The sequence below is a fragment of the Mercurialis annua genome, linkage group LG4, assembly GCF_937616625.2.
Source record: "Mercurialis annua linkage group LG4, ddMerAnnu1.2, whole genome shotgun sequence".
NCBI lineage: Eukaryota > Viridiplantae > Streptophyta > Magnoliopsida > Malpighiales > Euphorbiaceae > Mercurialis > Mercurialis annua.
In genome coordinates, this window is record NC_065573.1 from 10,282,339 (window position 1) to 10,305,327 (window position 22,989).

The window sequence follows — 22,989 nt, forward strand, 5'->3', positions numbered from 1 at the left end:
AACGACGCGTTAAAGAGACTTGAGAGGCGCCATACTAATCTAGCGTCACTTTTTACGCACACTTGGCGTAATATAACCTTACCATGCTTAGGTAATTGTAACAACGCGTTAAAAAGACTTGTGACGGGACATACTAATCTAGCAACACTTTTAACGTGCACTTGGAGTAATATAACATATCCATTCTTAGGTAATCGGAACGACGCGTTAACGATACTTGAGACGCGGTATACTAATCTACCGTAATTTTTCACGCACACTTTGCGTAAAATACCCTAACCATGCTTAGGTAATCGGAACGACGCGTTAATACTTGAGACGTGACATACTAATCTAGCGTCACTTTTCACGCATACTTTGCATAATACAACCTAACCATGCTTAGGTAATCGGAACGACGCATTAAAGAGACTTAGGACGCGCCATACTAATCTAACGTCACTTTTCGAGCACACATTGCGTAATATAACCTAACCATGCTTAGGTTATCGGAACTACGCGTTAAAGAACTTAAGATGTGACATACTAATGTAGCGTCACTTTTAACGCGCACTTGGCGCCATTCTTAGGTAATCGGGGCGATATGCTAATCTCGAGTAACTTTTCATGCACACTTTGTGTAAAATAACCTAACCATGCTCAGGTAATTGGAACGACACGTTAAAGATAATCACATTTCACGCACTCTTTTCGTAAAATAATTTAACCATGCTTACGTAATCGGAATATGCATTAATGAGACTTGAGGCGCGACATATTAATCCAGCGTAACTTTTCACGCACACTTTGCGTAAAATAACCTAACCATGCTTACGTAATCGGAACGACGCGTTAAAGGCTTTTTAGTGCGTCGTTCCGATTACCTAAGCATGGTTAGGTTATATTATGCAAAGTATAGGTCAAAAGTGATTCTAGATTATGTCACGTCTCAAGTATCTTTTACAAGTCGTTTCGATTATCTTGTTTATGTCGCGTCACAAGTCTATCTAATGCGTCGTTCCAATTACCTAAGCATGGTTAGGTTATATTACGCAAGGTGTGCGTAAAAAGGAACAGTAGATTAGTATGTCGTGTCTCAAGTCTCTTTAACGCGTCGTTCCGATTACCTAAGAATGTTACGAAAAGTGTGCGTGAAAAGTGACAATCGATTAATATGTCGTGTCTCAAGTCTATTTAAGGCGTAGTTCCGATTACCTATGCATGGTTAGGTTATATTACGGAAAGAGTGCGTGAAAAGTGACACTAGAAAAGTATGTCGCGTCTCAAGCCTCTTTAACGCGTCATTCCGATTACCCAAGAATGGTTAGGTTATATTACGCAAAGTGCTCGAGAAAAGTAACGCTAGATTAGTATGTTGAGTCTCAAGTCCTTTTAATGCGTCGTTCCGATTAGCTAAGAATGGTTAGGTTTTATTACGCAAGGTGTGCGTGAAAAGTGACGCTAGATTAGTATGTCGCGTCTCAAGGCTCTTTAATGCGTCGTTTCGATTACCTAAGTATGGTTAGGTTATATTACGCAAAGAGTGCGTAAAAAGTGACGCAGGATTAGTATGTCGCGTCTCAAGTCTCTTTAACGCGTCGTTCTGATTACCCAAGAATGGTTAGGTTATATTACGCAAAGTGTGCGAGAAAAGTAAGGCTAGATTAGTATGTTGCGTCTCAAGTCTCTTTAACGCGTCGCAACGATTACCTAAGCATGGTTAGGTTATATAACGCAAGGTGTGCGTGAAACGTGACGCTATATTAGCATGTCGCGTCTCAAGGCTTTTTAGTGCGTCGTTCCGATTACCTAAGCATGGGTAGATTAGCATGTCACGTCTCAAGTATCTTTTACAAGTCGTTTCGATTATCATGTTTATGTCGCGTCACAAGTCTCTCTAACACGTCGTTCCGATTAGCTAAGCATGGTTAGGTTATATTACGCAAGGTCTGCGTAAAAAAGAAACAATAGATTAGTATGTCGTGTCTCAAGTCTCTTTAACGCGTCGTTCCGATTACCTAAGAATGATACGAAAAGTGTGCGTGAAAAGTGACAATCGATTAGTATGTCGTGTCTCAAGTCTATTTAACGCCTAGTTCCGATTACCTATGCATGGGTAGGTTTTATGAAAAGTGTGCGTGAAAACAAACGCTAAATTAGCATGTTGCGTCTCAATTCTCTTTATTGTATTTTTCCGATTATCTAAGCAGGATTAGGTTATAATAAACAAAGTCTGATTGAAAAGTGACGCTAGATTAGTATGTCGCGTCTCAAGTTTCTTTAACGCGTCGTTCCGATTACCTAAGCATGGTTATGTTATATTACGCAAAGTGTGCGTGAAAATTAACGCTAGATAAGAATGTCGCGTTCTCTTTAACGCGTCGTTCCGATTACCTAAGAATGGTTAGGTTATATTACGGAAAGAGTGCGTGAAAAGTGACACTAGAAAAGTATGTCGCGTCTCAAGTCTCTTTAACGCGTCATTCCGATTACCCAAGAATGGTTAGGTTATATTACGCAAAGTGCGCGAGAAAAGTAATGCTAGATTAGTATGTTTCGTCTCAAGTCCTTTTGATGCGTCGTTCCGATTAGCTAAGCATGGTTAGGTTATATTACGCAAGGTGTGCGTGAAAACTGACGCTAGATTAGTATGTCGCCTCTTAAGGCTCTTTAATGCGCCGTTCCGATTACCTAAGTATGGTTAGGTTATATTATGCAAAGAGTGCGTAAAAAGTGAAGCGGGATTAGTATGTCGCGTCTCAAGTCTCTTTAACGCGTCGTTCTGATTACCCAAGAATGGTTAGGTTATATTACGCAAAATGTGTGAGAAAGGTAAGGCTAGATTAGTATGTTGCGTCTTAAGTCTCTTTAACACGTCGTTCCGATTACCTAACCTTTAACTCAATTACATACGTATTATTTATGTGACGCAAGGTGTGCGTGAAAAGTGACGCTAGATTAGTATGTCGCGTCTCAAGGCTTTTTAATGCGTCGTTCCGATTACCTAAGCATGGTTAGGTTATATTATGCAAAGTATAGGTCAAAAGTGACGCTAGATTAGTATGTCGCGTCTCAAGTCTCTTTAACGCGTCGTTTCGATTATCAGGCTTATGTCGCATCACAAGTCTCTCTAACGCGTCGTTCCGATTACCTAAGCATGGTTAAGGTTATATTACACAAGGTGTGCGTGAAAAGAAACAATAGATTAGTAAGTCGTGTCTCAAGTCTCTTTAACGCGTTCCGATTACCTAAGCATGGTTAGGTTATATTACGAAAAGTGTGCGCGAAAAGTGATAATCGATTAGTATGTCGCGTCTCAAGTCTATTTAACGCGTAGTTCCGATTACCTATGCGCATGGTTAGGTTATATCATGAAAAGTGTGCGTGAAAACTGACTCTAGATTAGTATGTTCCGTCACAATTCTCTTTATCGCATTGTTCCGATTATCAGAGCATGATTAGGTTATTATAAACCAAGCGTGCTTTAAAAGTGACGCTAGATAAGTACTTCGCGTCTCAAGTCTCTTTAACGCGTTGTTCCGATTACCTAAGCATGGTTAGGTTATCTTACGCAAAGTGTGCATGAAACGTGACACTAGAGTATGTCGCGTTCTCTCTAACAGGTCGTTCTGATTACCTAAGCATGGTTAGATTATATTACGCAAAGAGTGCGTCAAAAGTGACGCTAGATTAGTATATTGCGTCTCAAGTCTCTTGAACGCGATGTTCTGATTACCCAAGAATAATTACGTTATATTACGCAAAGTGTGCGATAAAAGTAACGCTATTTGTATGTCACATCTCAAGTCTCTTTAACGCGTTGTTCCGATTAGCTAAGTATGGTTAGGTTATATTACGCAAGGTGTGCGTGAAAAGTGATGCTCGATTAGTATGTCGCGTCTCAAGGCTCTTTAATGCGTCGTTTCGATTACCTAAGCATAGTTAGGTTATATTACACAAAGAGTGCGTGAAAAAAGACGCAAGATTAGTATGTCGCGTCTCAAGTCTCTTGAACGCGTCGTTTCGATTACCCAAGAATGGTTAGGTTATATCATGTAAAGTGTGCGCGAAAAGTTGAGCTAGCTTAGCACGTCGCATCTAAAGTCTCTTTAACGCGTCGTTCCGATTACCTAAGCATGGTTAGGTTATAGTACAAAAAGTGTGCATGAAAAGTAACAATAGAATTAGTATGTCGCGTCTCAAGTCTCTTCAATGCGTCGTTCCGATTACCTAAGCATGGTTAGGTTACATTACGCTAAGTGTGTGTGAAAAGTGATGCTAGATTAGTATGGCGCGTCTCAAGTCTCATATATGCGTCGTTTCAATTACCATGCTTATGTCGCATCACAAGTCTCTCTAACGAGTCGTTCATATTACCTAAGCATGGTTAGGTTATATTACGCAAAGTGTGCATAAAAAGTGACGCTAGATTAGTATGGCACATCTCAAGTCTCTTTAATGCGTAGATTCGATTACCATGCTTATGTCGCGTAACTAGTCTCTCTAACGCGTCATTCCGATTGCCTAAGCATGGTTAGGTTATATTACGCAAAGGGTGCATGAAAAGTGACGCTAGATTAGTATGTCGCGTCTCAATTCTCTTTAACGCGTTGTTCCTATTACCTAAGAGCATGGTTAGGTTAAATTACGCAAAGCGTGCGTAAAAAGTGACTCTAGATTAGTATGTCGCGTTCTCAAGTCTGTTTAACGCGTCGTTCCGATTACCTAAGCATGGTTAGGTTATATTACGCAATGTGTTCGTGAAAAGTGACGCTAGATAAGTATGTCGCGTTATCTTTAAAGCGTCGTTCCGATTGCCTAAGCATGGTTAGGTTATATTATGCAAAGAGTGCGTGAAAAGTGACGCTAGATTAGTATGTCATGTCTCAAGTCTCTTTAACGCGTCGTTCCGATTACCCAAGAATGTTTAGGTTATATTACGCAAAGTTTGCGAGAAAAGTAAAGCTAGATTAGTATGTTGTGTCTCAAGTCTCTTTAACGCGTTGTTCCGATTACCTAAGCATGGTTAGGTTATATTACGCAAGGTGTGCCTGAAAAGTGACGCTAGATTAGTATGTCGCGTCTCAAGGCTCTTTGCCTCGTTCTGATTACCTAAGCATGGTTAGGTTATATTATGCAAAGTATTGGTCAAAAGTAGTTTCTTTAACGCGTCGTTTCGATTACCATGCTTGTGTCGCGTCACGAGTCTCTGTAACGCGTCGTTCCGATTACCTAACCATGGTTAGGTAATATTACGCAAGGTGTGCGTGAAAAGTAACAGTAGATTAGTATGTCGTATCTCAAGTCTCATTAACGCGTCGTTCTGATTACCTAAGCATGGTTAGGTTATATTATGAAAAGTGTGCGTGAAAAGTGACAATAGATTAGTATGTCGAGTCTCAAGTCTATTTAACGCGTCGTTCCGATTACCTATGCATGGTTAGGTTATATTATGAAAAGTGTCCGACATACTAATCTAACGTCACTTTTCACGCACACTTTGCGTAATATAACCTAACCATGCTTAGGTAATTGAAACGACGCTTTAAATAGACTTGTGACGCTAGATAAGTATGGTAATCAAAACGACGCGTTAAAGAGACTTGAGACGAAACATACTAATCTAGCGTCACTTTTTACGCACACTTTGCGTAATATAACCTAACCATGCTTAGGTAATCGGAACGATGCGTTAAAGAGACTTGTATTAATCTAGCGTCACTTTTCAAGCACACTATGCGTAATATAACCTAACCATGCTTAGGTAATCGGAACAACGCGTTAAAGAGACTTGAGACGCGACATACAAATCCATTGATCCTTTTTATGCACAATTTGCGTACTATAACCTAACTATGCTTAGGTAATCGGAACGACGCGTTAGAGAGACTTGTGACGTGACATAAGTATGGTAATCGAAACGACGTGTTAAAGAGACTGGAGAAGCGACATACTAATCTAGCATCAGTTTTCACGCAAACTTTGCGTATTATAACCTAACCATGCTTAGGTAATCGGAACGACGCTTTAAAGAGCCTTGAGATGCAACATACTAATCTAGCAACACTTTTCACGCACAATATAACCAAACCATGTTAGAGAGACTTGTGATGCGACATAAGCATGGTAATTGAAACGACGCGTTTAAGAGACGTGAGTTGCGCCATACTAATCTAGCATCACTTTTCACGCACACTTAGTGTAATGTAACCTAACCATGCTTAGGTAATCGAAACGACGCATTAAAGAGATTTGAGACGCGACATACTAATCTATTGTTACTTTTCACGCACACATTTTGTAATATAACCTAACCATGCTTAGGTAATCGGAACGACGCGTTAAAGAGATTAGCATGCGCGCAACTTTTCTCGCACACTTTGCCTAATATAACCTATCCATTCTTGGGTAATCGGAACGACGCTTTTAAGAGACTTGAGACGCGACATACTTTTCTTGCGTCCCTTTTCACACACTCTTTGCGTAATATGACCTAACTATGCTTAGGTAATCGGAACGACGCGTTGAAGAGACTTGAGACGCGACGTACTAATCTAGCGTCACTTTTCAAGCACGCTTTGTTTATTATAACCTAATCATGCTTAGATAATTGGAACAATGCGATAAAGAGAATTGAGACGCAACATACAAATCTAGCGTCAGTTTTCACGCACACTTTTCATAATATAACCTACCCATGCATATGTAATTAGAAATACGCGTTAAATAGACTTGAGATGCGACATATTAATCGATTGTCACTTTTCACGCACACTTTTCGTAAAATGCTTAGGTAATCGGAACGACGCATTAATGAGACTTGAGACACGTCATACTAATCTATTGTTTCTTTTCACGGACAGCTTGCGTAATATAATCTAACCATGCTTAGGTAATCGGAACGACGCGTTAAAGAGATTTGTGACTCGACATAAGCATGATAATCGAAAGGACGCGATAAAGAGACTTGAGACGCGACATACTAATCTAGCGTCACTTTTGACCTATGCTTTGCATAATATAACCTAACCATGCATAGGTCATCGGAACGGCGCATTAAAGAGCCTTGAGACGCGATATGCTAATCTAGCGTCACTTTTCACGCACACCTTGCGTTATATAACCTAACCATGCTTAGATAATCGGAACGACGCGTTAAAGAGACTTGAGCCGCAACATACTAATCGAGCCTTACTTTTTTCGCACACTTTACATAATATAACCTAACCATTCTTGGGTAATCGGAACGACGCGTTAAAGAGACTTGAGACGCGACATACTAATCTTGCGTCACTTTTCAATCACGTTTTGTTTATTAAAACCTAACCATGCTTAGATAATCGGAACAACGCGAAAAAGAGAATTGAGACGCAACTTACTCATCTAGCGTCAGTTTTCACGCTTACTTTTCATAAAGAGAATTGAAACGCAACTTACTCATCTAGCGTCAGTTTTCACGCATACTTTTCATAATATAACTTAACCATGCATAGGTAATCGGAACGACGCGCTAAATAGACTTGAGACGCGACATACTAATCTATTGTTACTTTTCACGCACACTTTTTGTAATATTACCTAACCATGATTAGGTAATCGGAACGACGCGTTAAAGAGACTTGAGATTCGACAAACTTATCTATTATTACTTTTTACGCACACCTTGCGTAATATAACCTAACCATGCTTAGGTAATCGGAACAACGCGTTAGAGAGACTTCTGACGCGACATAAGTATGGTAATTCAAACGACGCGTTAAGGAGACTTGAGACGCGCGATACTAATCTAGCATCACTTTTTACGGACACTTTGTATAATATAACTTAAGCATGCTTAGGTAATCGGAACGACGCATTAAAGAGACTTGAGATGCGACATACTAATCTAGCATCACTTTTCACGCACACTTTGCGTAATATAATCTAACCATGCTTAGGTATTCGGAACGACGCGTTAAAGAGACTTGAGACGCGACATACTAATCTAGCGTCAGTTTTCAAGCACGCTTTGTTTATTATAACCTTATCATGCTTAGATAATCGGAACAACGAGATACAGAGAATTTAAACGCAACTTACTCATCTAACGTCAGTTTTCAAACATACTTTTCATAATATAACCAACCAGGCATAGGTAATCGAAACGACGCGTTAAATAGACTTGAGACGCGACATACTAATCTATTGTAACTTTTCACGCAAACTTTTCGTAATATAATCTACTCATGCTTAGGTAATCGGAATGACGCATTAAAGAGACTTGAGATACGACAAACTAATCTAGTGTTACTTTTCACGCACACCTTGCGTAATATAACCTAATTAGGGTAATCTGAACGACGCGTTAGAGAGACTTGTGACGCGGCATAAGCATGTTAATCGAAACGACGCGTTAAAGAGACTTGAGATGCGACATACTAATCTAGCGTAATATAACATAACCATGCTTAGGTAATTGGAACCACACGTTAAAGAGACTTGAGACGCGACATACTAATCTAGCGTCACTTTTCACGCACACTTTGCGTAAAATAACCTAACCATTCTTAGGTAATCGGAATGACGCGTTAAAGAGACTTGAGACACGACATACTAATCTAGCTTCACTTTTCACGCACACTTTGTGTACAATAACCTAACCATACTTAGGTAATCGAAACGACGCGTTAAAGAGCCTTGAGACGCGACATACTAATTTATTGTCAATTTTCAATTTTCACGCGACATACATAGGTAATCTAAGCATGGTTAGGTTATTTTTTGCAAAGTATGCTTGAAAAGTGACCCTAGATTAGTATGTCGCTTTACAAGTCTCTCTAACGCGTCGTTTCGATTACCTAAGCATGGTTAGGTTATATTACGCAAGATACTTGTTATATCTCTTTTTAATTAATCGGAGTCCTTAATCGTTTTTAGGATCTAATATTGAAAATATCAAAATCCCATTTCTTTATGGCTAAAAGTCCATTTTAGCCCCTCGGGCAAAAAAAGTTCATTTTAGTCCCTCGTGGACTTATTGCACGCCCGCACAGGGTGGTGTGCGTCCGCACACCATGGGTGTGCGTCCGCACACCTTGGGTGTGCGTCCGCACACCATCACCGGTGTGCGTCCGCACACCGCTGGTGTGCGTTCGCACACCATCACAGGTGTGCGTTCGCACACCACGGGTGTGCGATCGCACACCACGTGCGACCTGAGCGCAGCTCCTGGAAACGTCGTTTCCGGGCTTCCCGTCATGCTATCTTCCGCCATACACGTATAAAACCTCATTTCCTTCAAAACCCGTAACTTCGTTTTTCCAAAAACGTTAAAAACGATCCAAAATCATTAAATTCCTAATTATAACCAAAACGGCTATATATTCGAATTTTCCACCAAATTCTCAGATTATTACCTTAAAACGATGTTTGATATCGATAGAGAATTCGATTCTGAAGAGATTGCCGCTTGAATCACTTGAATCGGACGCCGAACGACGAAACGACGTAATCGGCGATATAACTCTCGCCCTCTCTGGAAGTCTCTCTTCCCTTCTCTGATTCAATTTCTTTCTTATATATATCTTGGCTAAAGTGCCACTTTAATCCTTGTTCTTTTTGTTTGTTATTATTTATCTTTTAAACTTTCCTTTCTTACGATTTAGTCCATAACTAAATCGATAAATTCTTAAATTATTACTTTTACGTATTATTTATATCCGATAAATAATACAAAACTTAATATTAACATTTTCCCGTCAAATCTACAAATTTCCATTTTCGACACAAAGTGGCTAAATTACCACTTTGGTCCCTGTACTTTATTTTGGAATTTTCTTAACATTTTTCCTTTTAATTCCAATTCTAACTTTAGACTTGACTTATAATATTAAATCCCGCGCATATAATCCTTTCCAAAATCGACCTACTAAAACTTATTTATCGGAAAACTCTCCGATTTTTGCCACTCTGGCAAATCCAGACTGGACACGTGGTCCAATTAGATAATTTAATATTTTGGGGTATTACATTAATTGTCATTTTTCACGCACACTTTGCGTAATATAACCTAACCATGCTTAGGTAATTGGAACGATGCGTTAGAGAGACTTCTGACGCGACATAAGAATGATAATCGAAATGACGCGTAAAAGAGACATGAGACGCGCCATACTAATCTAGCGTCACATTTTACGCACACTTTACGTAACATAACCTAACCATGCTTAGGTAATCAGAACGACGCGTTAAAGAGACTTGAGAGGCGACATATTAATCTAGCGTCAGTTTTCACGCACACTTTGTGTAATATAACCTAACCATGCTTAGGTAATCGGAACGACGCGTTAAAGAGACTTGAAACGCGACATACTAATCAATTGTAACTTTTCACGCACACTTCGCGTAATATAACCTAACCATGCATAGGTAATCGGAACGACGCGTTAAAGAGACTTGTGACGCGGCATATTAATCTAGTGTCACTTTTATCGCACACTTTGCGTAATATAACCTGACCATGCTTATGTAATCGGAACATGTTAGAGAGACTCTTGATGCGACATAAGCATGGTAATCGAAACGACGCGATAAAGACTTGAGAGACGACATACTTATCTAGCTTCACTTTTCACGCACACTTTGCGTAATTTAACCTAACCATACGTAGGTAATCGGAAAGACGCGTTACAGAGACTTGTGAGGCGACATACTAATCTAGCGTCATTATTCACGCACTCTTTGCGTAATATAACATAACCATGGTTTTGTAATCGGAACGACGCGTTAAAGAGATTTGAGACTCGACATAAGCATGGTAATCGAAACGACGCGTTAAAGAGACTTGAGAAGCGACATATTAATCTAGCGTCACTTTTCATGCACACTTCGCGTAACATAACCTAACCATACTTAGGTAATCGAAACAACACATTAAAGCGACTTAAGATGCTACATACTAATCTAGCGTCACTTTTCATGGATAATTTGCGTAATATAACCTAACCATGCTTAGGAAATCGGAACGGCGCGTTAGAGAGACTTGTGACGCGACATAAGCATACTGATCGAAACGACGCGATAAAGAGACTTGAGACGCGACATACTTTTCTAGCGTCACTTTTCACGCATACTTTGCATAACCTAACCTAACCATGCTTAGGTAATTAGCACGACGCGTTAAAGAGACTTGTGACGCGACATACTAATTTACCGTCATTATTCACGCACGCTTTGCGTAATATAACCAAACCATGCTTTGGTAATCGGTACGACGCGTTAAAAAGACTTGAGATGCGACATTAGCATGGTAATCGAAACGACGCGTTAAAGAGACTTGAGAAGCGACATACTAATCTAGCGTCACTTTTCACACACACTTTCTGTAACATATCCTAACCATGCTTAGGTAATCGGAACGATGCGTTAGAGAGACTTGTGACGCGACATACTAATATAACGTCACTTTTCACGGAGACTTTGCGTAATATAACCTCACCATACTTAGGTTATCGGAACGACGCGTTAGAGAGACTTGTCACGCGACATAGTAATCTAGCGTCACTTTTCACGCACACTTTATGTATTAACTATGCTTAGATAATCGAACGACGGATTACAAAAACTTGTGACGCGTCATACTAATCAAGCGGCACATTTAATGCGTACTTGGCGTAATATAACCTAACAATGCATATGTAATGGACGGTGGTTTTAGAGAGACTTGTGACACGACATACTAATCTAGCGTTAGTTTTCACGCACACTTCGCATAATATAACCTAACCATGCTTAGGTAATCGGAACGACGTGTTAAAGAGACTTGAGACGCGACTTACTAATCTAGCGTCATTATTCATGAACTCTTTACATAATATAACCTAACCATGCTTTGGTAATCGGAACGACGCGTTAAAGAGACTTGAGACGCGACATACTATTATATTGTCACCTTTTGCGCGCACTTTTCGTAATATAACCTAACCATGCTTAGGTTATTGGAACGACGCGTTTGAGAGACTTGTGACGCGACATACTAATCTAGCGTCACTTTTCACGAACACTTTGCGTAATAACCTAACCATGCATAGGTAATTGGAATGACGCGTTAGAGAGACTTGTGACACGACATAAGAATGGTAATCGAAATGACACGTTAAAGAGATTTGAGACGCACCATACTAATCTAGTGTCACTTTTCACGCACGATTTGCGTGATATTACCTAACCATTCTTTGGTAATCGGCATGACGTGTTAAAGACACTTGAGACGCGACATAGTAATCTAGCGTCAGTTTTCACGCACACTTTGCGTAATTTAACCTAACCATACTTAGGTAATCATAAAAATGCGTTAAAAGAGACTTGACAGGTGACATACTAATCTAGCGTAACTTTCACGCACAAATTAGGTAATATAACCTAACCATGCTTAGGTAATCAGAACGACGCGTTAAAGAGACTTGAGACGCGACATACTTTTATATTGTCACCTTTTGCGCGAACTTTTCGTAATATAACCTAACCATGCATAGGTAATCGGAACGACGCGTTAAAGTGACTTGTGACGTGGCAAACTAATTTAGAGACACTTTTAACGAGCACTTGGCTTATTATAACCTAACCATGCATAGTAATCGGAACGACGCGTTAAAGTGACTTGTGACGTGGCATACTAATCTAGCGACACTTTTAACGAGCACTTGGCATAATATAACCTAACCATGCTTAGGTAATCGAAACGACGCATTAAAGAGACTTGAGACGCGACATACTAATATAGCGTCACTATTCATGCACTCTTTGGATAATATAACTTTGCCATGCTTAGGTAATTCAAACGACGCGTTAAAGAGACTTGAGACGCGACATACTTATCTAGCGTCACTATTGATGCACTCTTTGCGTAATATAACTTTACCATGCTTTGATAATCGGAATGACGCGTTAAAAAGACTTGATAAATGACATATTAATTAACTGTCATTTTTCACGCACAGTTTGCGTAATATAACCTAACCATGCTTAGGTAATCGGAACGATGCGTTAGAGACACTTGAGCCGCGACATGCTAATCTAGCGTCCGTTTTCACGCACACTTTACATAATATAACCTAACAATGCCTAGGTAATCGGAACGACGAGTTAAAGAGACTTGTGATGTGACATACTAATCTAGCGTCACTTTTAACCCGCACTTTGCATAATATAACCTAACTATGCTAAGGTAATCGGAACGACACGTTAAAGAGACTTGAGACGCGACATACTCTACTATTACTTTTCACGCACACTTTGAGTAACATAATCTAACCATGCTTAGGTAATCGGAACAACGCGTTAGATCTAGCGTCACTTTTCACGCACACTTTGCGTAATTTAACCTAACCATGGTTAGGTAATCGGAACGACGCGTTAGGGAGACTTGTGACGCGACATAAGCATGGTAATCGAAATGACGCGTTAAAGAGACTTGAGACGCGCCATACTAATCTAGCGTCACTTTTGACGAACTCTTTGCGTAATATAGCCTAACCATAAGGGTAATCAGAACGATGCGTTAACGAGACTTGAGACGCGACATTTTAAACTATTGTTACTTTTCACGCACACTTTTATGAATATGACCTAACCATGCCGACGCGTTAAAGAGACTTGTGACACGACATACTAATCTAACAGCACTTCTAACGCTCACTTGGCGTAATATAACCTAACCATGCATAGGTAATCGGAACGACGCGTTAAAGAGACATGAGACACGACATACTAATCTAGCGTCACTATTCACGAACTCTTCGCGTAATATAATCTAACCGTGCTTAAGTAATCGGTACGACACGTTTAAAAGACTTATGACGCGATATATGAATCTAGCGTCACTTTTCACGCACACTATGCGTAATATAACCTAACCATGCTTAGGTAATAGGAACGACGCGTTTAAGAGACTTGAGACGCGACATACTAATCTATTGATCCTTTTTATGCACACTTTGCGTACTATAACCTAACCATGCTTAGGTAATCGGAACGACGCATTAGAGAGACTTGTGACGTGACATAAGCATGGTAATCGAAACGACGCATTAAAGAGACTGGGAGAAGCGACATACCAATCTAGCGTCACTTTTCACGCACTCTTGGCGCAATATAACCTAACCATGCTTTGGTAATCGGAACGACGCGTTAAAGAGAACGCGACATACTTATCTAGCGTCACATTTCACGAACACTTTGCGTAATATTACCTAACCATGCTTAGGTAATCGGAACGATGGGTTAAACAGACTTGAGAACGCGACATACTAATCTAGTGTCAGGTAATCGGAACAACGCGTTAAAGAGAATTGAGACGCGACATACTAATCTGGCGTCACTTTTCACGCACCCTTTGCGTAATATAACCTAACCATGCTTAGGTAAACAGAACGACGCGTTAGAGAGTCTTGTTACCCGACATAAGCATGGTAATCGAATCGACGCATTTAAAAGACTTGTGATGCGCCATACTAATCTAACGTCACTTTTTACGCACACTTTGCGTAATATAACCTAACCATGCTTAGGTAATCGGAACGACGCACTAAAGAGACTTGAGACGCGACATACTAATCTATTGTTACTTTTCACGCACACTTTTTGTAATATAACCTAACCATGCTTAGGTAATCGGAACGACGCGTTAAAGAGATTAGCATGCGCGCAACTTTTCTCACACACTTTGCCTAATATAACCTATCCATTCTTGGGTAATCGGAACGATGCTTTTAAGAGACTTGAGACGCGACATACTTTTCCTGCGTCCCTTTTCACACACTCTTTGCATAATATGACCTAACTATGGGTAATCGGAACGACGCGTTGAAGAGACTTGAGACGCGACGTACTAATCTAGCGTCACTTTTCAAGCACGCTTTGTTTATTATAACCTAATCATGCTTAGATAATCGGAACAATGCCATAAAGAGAATTGAGACGCAACATACAAACCTAGCGTCAGTTTTCACACACACTTTTCATAATATAACCTACCCATGCATATGTAATCAGAAATACGCGTTAAATAGACTTGAGATGCGACATATCAATCGATTGTCACTTTTCACTCACACATTTCGTAACATGCTTAGGTAATCGGAACGACGCATTAAAGAGACTTGAGACACGTCATACTAATCTATTGTTTCTTTTCACGCACAGCTTGCGTAATATAACCTATCCATGCTTAGGTAATCAGAACGACGCGTTAAAGAGATTTGTGACTCGACATAAGCATGATAATCAAAAGGGCGCGATAAAGAGACTTGAGACGCGACATACTAATCTAGCGTCACTTTTGACCTATGCTTTGCATAATATAACCTAACCATGCCTAGGTCATCGGAACGGCGCATTAAAGAGCCTTGAGACGCGACATGCTAATCTAGCGTCACTTTTCACGCACACCTTGCGTTATATAACCTAACCATGCTTAGATAATCGGAACGACGCGTTAAAGAGACTTGAGCCGCAACATACTAATCGAGCCTTACTTTTTTCGCACACTTTACATAATATAACCTAACCATTCTTGGGTAATCGGAACGACGCGTTAAAGAGACTTGAGACGCAACATACTAATCTTGTGTCACTTTTCACGCACTCCTTGCGTAATATAACCTAACCATACTTAGGTAATCAAAACGACGCATTAAAGAGCCTTGAGATGCGACATACTAATCTAGCGTCACTTTTCACGCACACCTTGCGTAATAAAACCTAACCATGCTTAGCTAATCGGAACGACGGATTAAAGAGACTTGAGACGCAACATACTAATCTAGCGTTACTTTTCTCGCACACTTTGTGTAACCTAACCATTCTTAGGTAATCGAAACGACGCGTTAAAGAGACTTGAGACGCGACATACTAATCTAGCATCACTTTTCACGAACTCTTTCCGTAATATAACCTAACCATGCTTAGGTAATCGGAACAACGCGTTAAAGATAACGCGACATACTTATCTAGTGTCACTTTTCATGCACACTTTGCGTAATATAACCTAACCATGCTTAGGTAATCGGAATGACGCGTTAAACAGACTTGAGACATGACATACTAATATGGCGTCACTTTTCATGCACGCTTTGCATAATATAACCTAACCATGCTTAGGTAATCGGAATGATGCGTTAGAGAACCTTGTTACGCGACATAAGCATGGTAATCAGAACAACGCGTTAAAGAGAATTGAAACGCGACATACTAATCTAGCGTCACTTTTCACGCACCCTTTGCGTAATATAACCTAACCATGCTTAGGTAATCGGAATGACGCGTTAGAGAGCCTTGTTACACGACATACTAATCTAACGTCACTTTTCACGCACACCTTGCGTAATATAACCTAACCATACTTAGGTAATCGAAACAACGCATTTAAGAGTCTTGAGACGCGACATACTAATCTAGCGTCACTTTTCACGCACACCTTAGGTAATTGGAACGACGCGTTAAATAGACATGAGACGCGACATACTAATGTATTGTCATTTTTCACGCACTCATTGCGTAATATAACCTAACAATGCTTAGGTTATCGGAACGACGCGTTAGAGAGACTTGTAACGCGACATACTAATCTAGGGTCACTTTTCAAACATAATTTGCAAAAAATAACCTAACCATACTTAGATTAGTATGTCGCGTCTCAAGTCTCTTTAATTTGTCGTTCCGATTACCTATGCATGTTTAGGTTATATTACTTGTCTGCGGAAAAAGTGACGCTAGATTAGTATGGCACGTCTTAAGTCTCTCTAACACGCCGTTTCGATTACCTAAGCATGGTTAGATTATATTATGCAAAGTTCGCATCTCAAGTCTCTTAAGCGCGTCGTTACGATTATCTAAGCATGGTTAGATTATTTTACGCAAATTGTGCGTGAAAAGTGACGCTAGATTAGTATGTCGTGTCTCAAGTCCCTTTAACGCGTCCTTCCGATTACCTATGCATGGTTAGGTTATATTACGCAATGTGTGCGTGAAAACTGTTGCTAGTTTAGAATGTCGCATTTCAAGTCCATTTAACGCGTCGTTCCGATTACCTATGCATGGTTAGGTAATATTACGGAAAGCGTTCGTGAAAAGTGACGCTAGATTAGTATGTCGCGTCTCAAGTCTCTTTAATGCGTCGTTCCGATTAACTAAGATGGTTAGTTTACATTACGCAAAGAGTGCGTAAAAAGTAACGCTAGATTAGTATGGCGCGTTTCAAGTCGTTTTGATTACCATGCTTATGTCGCGTCACCAGTCTCTAACGCGTCGTTCTGATTACCTAAGCAGACTGTGCGTTAGAGAGACTTGTGACCGACATACTAAACTAGCTTCACATTTCACGCACACTTTGCGTAATATAATCTAACTATGCTTAGGTAATCGGAACGACGGATTAAAGAGACTTGTGACACGACATACTAATTTAGTGGAACTTTTAACGCGCACTTGGCGTAATATAACCTAACAATGCTTATGTATTAGACGGTCACATTAGAGAGACTTGTGACGCGACATACTAATCAAGCGGCACTCTTAACGCGCACTTGGCGTTAAACATAACCAAACCATGCTCAGGTAATCGGAACGACGCGTTAAAGAGACTTGAGACGGGACATACTAATCTAGCGTCATTATTCATGCACTCTTTGCATAATATAACCTAACCATGCTTTAGTAATCGGTACAACGCGTAAATGAGACTTGAGATGCGACATACTGTACACGTTTCGTAATATAACCTAAACATGCTTAGGTTATCGGAACGGCGCGTTTGAGAGACTTGTGACGCGACATACTAATCTAGCGTCACTTTTTAGGCAGACTTTGCGTAATATAACCTAACCATGCTTAGGTAATCGGAACGACGCATTAGAGAGACTTGTGACGCGACATAAGCATGGTAATCGAAATAACACGTTAAAGAGATTTGTGACGCCCCATACTAGTCTAGCGTCACTATTCACGCACGATTTGCATAATATTACCTAACCATGCTTTGGTAATTGAAACGATGCGTTAAAGACACTTGAGACGCCACATATTAATCTAGCGTCAGTTTTCACGCACACTTTGCGTAATATAACCTTACCATGCTTAGGTAATAGGAATAACGCGTTAAAGAGACTTGAGAGGTGACATACTAATCTAGCGTAGCTTTTCACGCACAATTTGCGTAATATAACCTAACCATTCATAGGTAATCGGAACGACACGTTAGAGAGACTTGAGACGCGATATACTAATCTAGCGTCAGTTTTCACACACACTTTGCATAATATAACCCAACTATGCATAGGTAATCGGAACGACGCGTTAAAGAGACTTGTGACGCGGCATACTAAAGCTAATAGAAACGACTCGTTAGAGAGACTTGTGACGCGACATACTAATCTAGCGACACTTTGCACGCACAGTTTTGCGTAATATAACCAAACAATGTTTAGTTAATCAGAACGACGCGTGAGAGAGACTTGTGACGCGACATAAGCATGCTAATCGAAATGACGAGATAAAGAGACTTGAGACACGACATACTTATCTAGAGTAACTCTTCACGCACATTTCGCGTAATATAACTTAACCATGCTTTGGTAATTGGAACGATGCGTTAAAGAGACTTGAGACACGACATACTAATCTATTATCATTTTCAACGCACACTTCGCCTAATTTAACCAAACCATGTTTAGGTAATCGAAACGACGCGTTAGAGAGACTTGTGACGCGAGATAAGCGTGGTAATCGAAACGATGCGATAAAGAGACTTGAGACGCGACATACTTATCTAGCGTCACTTTTTACGCAAAATTTTCGTAACATAACCTAACAATTCTTAGGTAATCAGAACGACTCATTAAGGAGACCTGAGACACGACATACTAATCTAGCGTCTCTTTTCACGCACACTTTGCGTAATATAACCTAACCATGCTTAGGTAATGGAAACGACGTATTAAAGAGACTTGAGATGGGACATACTAATCTAGCGTTAGTTTTCACGCACATTTTGCGTAATATAACCTAACCATGCTTAGGTAATCGGAACGACACGTTAAAAGAGACTTGACAGGTCACATACTAATCTAGCATAACTTTTCACGCACAATTAGCGTAATATAACCTAACAATGCTTAGGTAATCGGAACGAATCGTTAGAGAGACTTGAGATACGACATACTAATCTATCGTCAGTTTTCACGCACACTTTGCGTAATATAACCTAACTATTCTTAGGTAATCGGAACGACGCGTTAAAGAGACTTGTGACGCGACATACTAATCTAGCGGCACTTTTAACGAGCACTTGGCGTAATAAAAGCTAACCATGCTTAGGTAATCGGAACAACGCGTTAAAGAGACTTGAGACGCGCCATGCTAATCTAGCGTCATAATTCATGAACTCTTTACATAATATAACCAAACCGTGCTTTCGTAATCGAAACGACGCGTTAAAGAGACTTGAGACGCAACATACTAATCAAGCGTCACTTTTCATGCACACTTTGCGTAATATAATCTAACCATGCTTAGGTAATTGGAACAACGTGTTAAAGACACTTGAGACGCGACATACTAATCTAGCGTCCGTTTTCACGCAGACTTTGCGTAATATAACCTAACAATGCCTAGGTTATCGGACCGATGAGTTAAAGAGACTTGTGATGCGACATACTAATCTAGCGGCTCTTTTAACCCGCACTTTGCGTAATATAACCTAACTATGCTAAGGTAATCGGAACGACACGTTAAAGATACTTGAGACGCGACATACTCTACTGTCACTTTTCACGCACACTTTGCGTAATATAACCTAGCCATGCTTAGGTAATCGGAACAACGCGTTAGATCTAGCGTCACTTTTCACGCACATTTTGCGTAATATAACCTAACCATGGTTAGGTAATTGGAACGACGCATTAGGGAGACTTGTGACGCGACATAGGCATGGTAGTCGAAATGACGCATTAAAGAGACTTGAGACGCGCCATACTAATCTAGCATCACTTTTCACGAACTCTTTGCGTAATATAACCTAACCATAAGGGCAATCGGAACGACGCGTTAAAGAGACTTGAGACGCGACATTTTAAGCCATTGTTACATTTCACGCACACTTTTATAAATATAACCTAACTATGCTCAGGAAATCGGAACGACGCGTTAAAGAGACTTGTGACGCGACATACTAATCTAACAGCACTTTTAATGCTCACTTGGCGTAATATAACCTAACCATGCTTAGGTAATCGGACCGACGCGTTAAAAAGACATGAGACACGACATATTAATCTTGCGTCACTATTCACGCACTCTTCGCGTAATATAACCTAACCGTGCTTAAGTAATCAGTACGACGCGTTAAAAAGACTTGTGACGCGACATATGAGTCTAGCGGGACTTTTATCGCGCACTTGGCGTAACATAACCTAACCATTCTTAGGTAATTGAACAACGCGTTAGAGCGACTTGTGACACTACATACTAATCTAGCATCACTTTTCACGCACACTTTGCGTAATATAACCTAAACATGCTTAGGTAATCAAAATGACGCATTTGAGAAACTTTTGATGCGACATAAGCATGGTAATCGAAATGATGTGTTAAAGAGAGTTGAAACGGGCCATACTAATCTAGCGTCACTTTTCACGCACACTTTGCGTAATATAACCTAACCATGCTTATGTTATCGGAACGACGCGTTAAAGACACTTGAGACACGACATATTAATCTAGCATCAGTTTTCACGCACACTTTGCGTAATATAACCTAACCATGCTTAGGTAATCAAAACGACGCGTTAAAGAGACTTAAGACACGACATACTCATCTAGCGTCACGATTCACACACTCTTTAGTAATATAACCTAACCATGCTTAGGTAATCGGAACAACGAGTTAAAGAGACTTGAGACGCGACACACTAATCTATTATCACTTTTCAAGCACACTTTGCTTAATATAACCTAACCATGCTTAGGTAATCGGAACGACGCGTTAGAGAGACTTTTGACGCAACATAAGCATGGTAATCGGAACGACGCGTTAAAGAGACTTGAGGCGCGACATATTAATCTAGCGTCACTTTTCACGCACACTTTGCGTAACATAACGTAAACGTACTAGACACTTGAGACGCGACATACTTATCTAGCGTCACTTTTCACGCACTCTTTGTGTAGTATAACATAACCATTCTTAGGTATCAGAACGACGCGTTAAAGAGACTTGAGACACGGCATACTAATCTAGCGTCACTATTCACGCACTCTTTGAGTAATATAACTTTACTATGCTTAGGTAATCGGAACGACGCGTTAAAGAGACTTGAGACTACTAATTAATTGTCATTTTTCACGCACACTTTGCGTAATATAACCTAACCATGCTTAGGTAATTGGAACGATGCGTTAGAGAGACTTCTGACGCGACATAAGAATGATAATCGAAATGACGCGTAAAAGAGACATGAGACGCGCCATACTAATCTAGCGTCACATTTTACGCACACTTTACGTAACATAACCTAACCATGCTTAGGTAATCAGAACGACGCGTTAAAGAGACTTGAGAGGCGACATATTAATCTAGCGTCAGTTTTCACGCACACTTTGTGTAATATAACCTAACCATGCTTAGGTAATCGGAACGACGCGTTAAAGAGACTTGAAACGCGACATACTAATCAATTGTAACTTTTCACGCACACTTCGCGTAATATAACCTAACCATGCATAGGTAATCGGAACGACGCGTTAAAGAGACTTGTGACGCGGCATATTAATCTAGTGTCACTTTTATCGCACACTTTGCGTAATATAACCTGACCATGCTTATGTAATCGGAACATGTTAGAGAGACTCTTGATGCGACATAAGCATGGTAATCGAAACGACGCGATAAAGACTTGAGAGACGACATACTTATCTAGCGTCACTTTTCACGCACACTTTGCGTAATTTAACCTAACCATACGTAGGTAATCGGAAAGACGCGTTACAGAGACTTGTGAGGCGACATACTAATCTAGCGTCATTATTCACGCACTCTTTGCGTAATATAACATAACCATGGTTTTGTAATCGGAACGACGCGTTAAAGAGATTTGAGACTCGACATAAGCATGGTAATCGAAACGACGCGTTAAAGAGACTTGAGAAGCGACATATTAATCTAGCGTCACTTTTCATGCACACTTCGCGTAACATAACCTAACCATACTTAGGTAATCGAAACAACACATTAAAGCGACTTAAGATGCTACATACTAATCTAGCGTCACTTTTCATGCATAATTTGCGTAATATAACCTAACAATGCTTAGGAAATCGGAACGGCGCGTTAGAGAGACTTGTGACGCGACATAAGCATACTGATCGAAACGACGCGATAAAGAGACTTGAGACGCGACATACTTTTCTAGCGTCACTTTTCACGCACACTTTGCATAACCTAACCTAACCATGCTTAGGTAATTAGCACGACGCGTTAAAGAGACTTGTGACGCGACATACTAATTTACCGTCATTATTCACGCACGCTTTGCGTAATATAACCAAACCATGCTTTGGTAATCGGTACGACGCGTTAAAAAGACTTGAGATGCGACATTAGCATGGTAATCGAAACGACGCGTTAAAGAGACTTGAGAAGCGACATACTAATCTAGCGTCACTTTTCACACACACTTTCTGTAACATATCCTAACCATGCTTAGGTAATCGGAACGATGCGTTAGAGAGACTTGTGACGCGACATACTAATATAACGTCACTTTTCACGCAGACTTTGCGTAATATAACCTCACCATACTTAGGTTATCGGAACGATGCGTTAGAGAGACTTGTCACGCGACATAGTAATCTAGCGTCACTTTTCACGCACACTTTATGTATTAACTATGCTTAGATAATCGAACGACGGATTATAAAAACTTGTGACGCGTCATACTAATCAAGCGGCACATTTAATGCGTACTTGGCGTAATATAA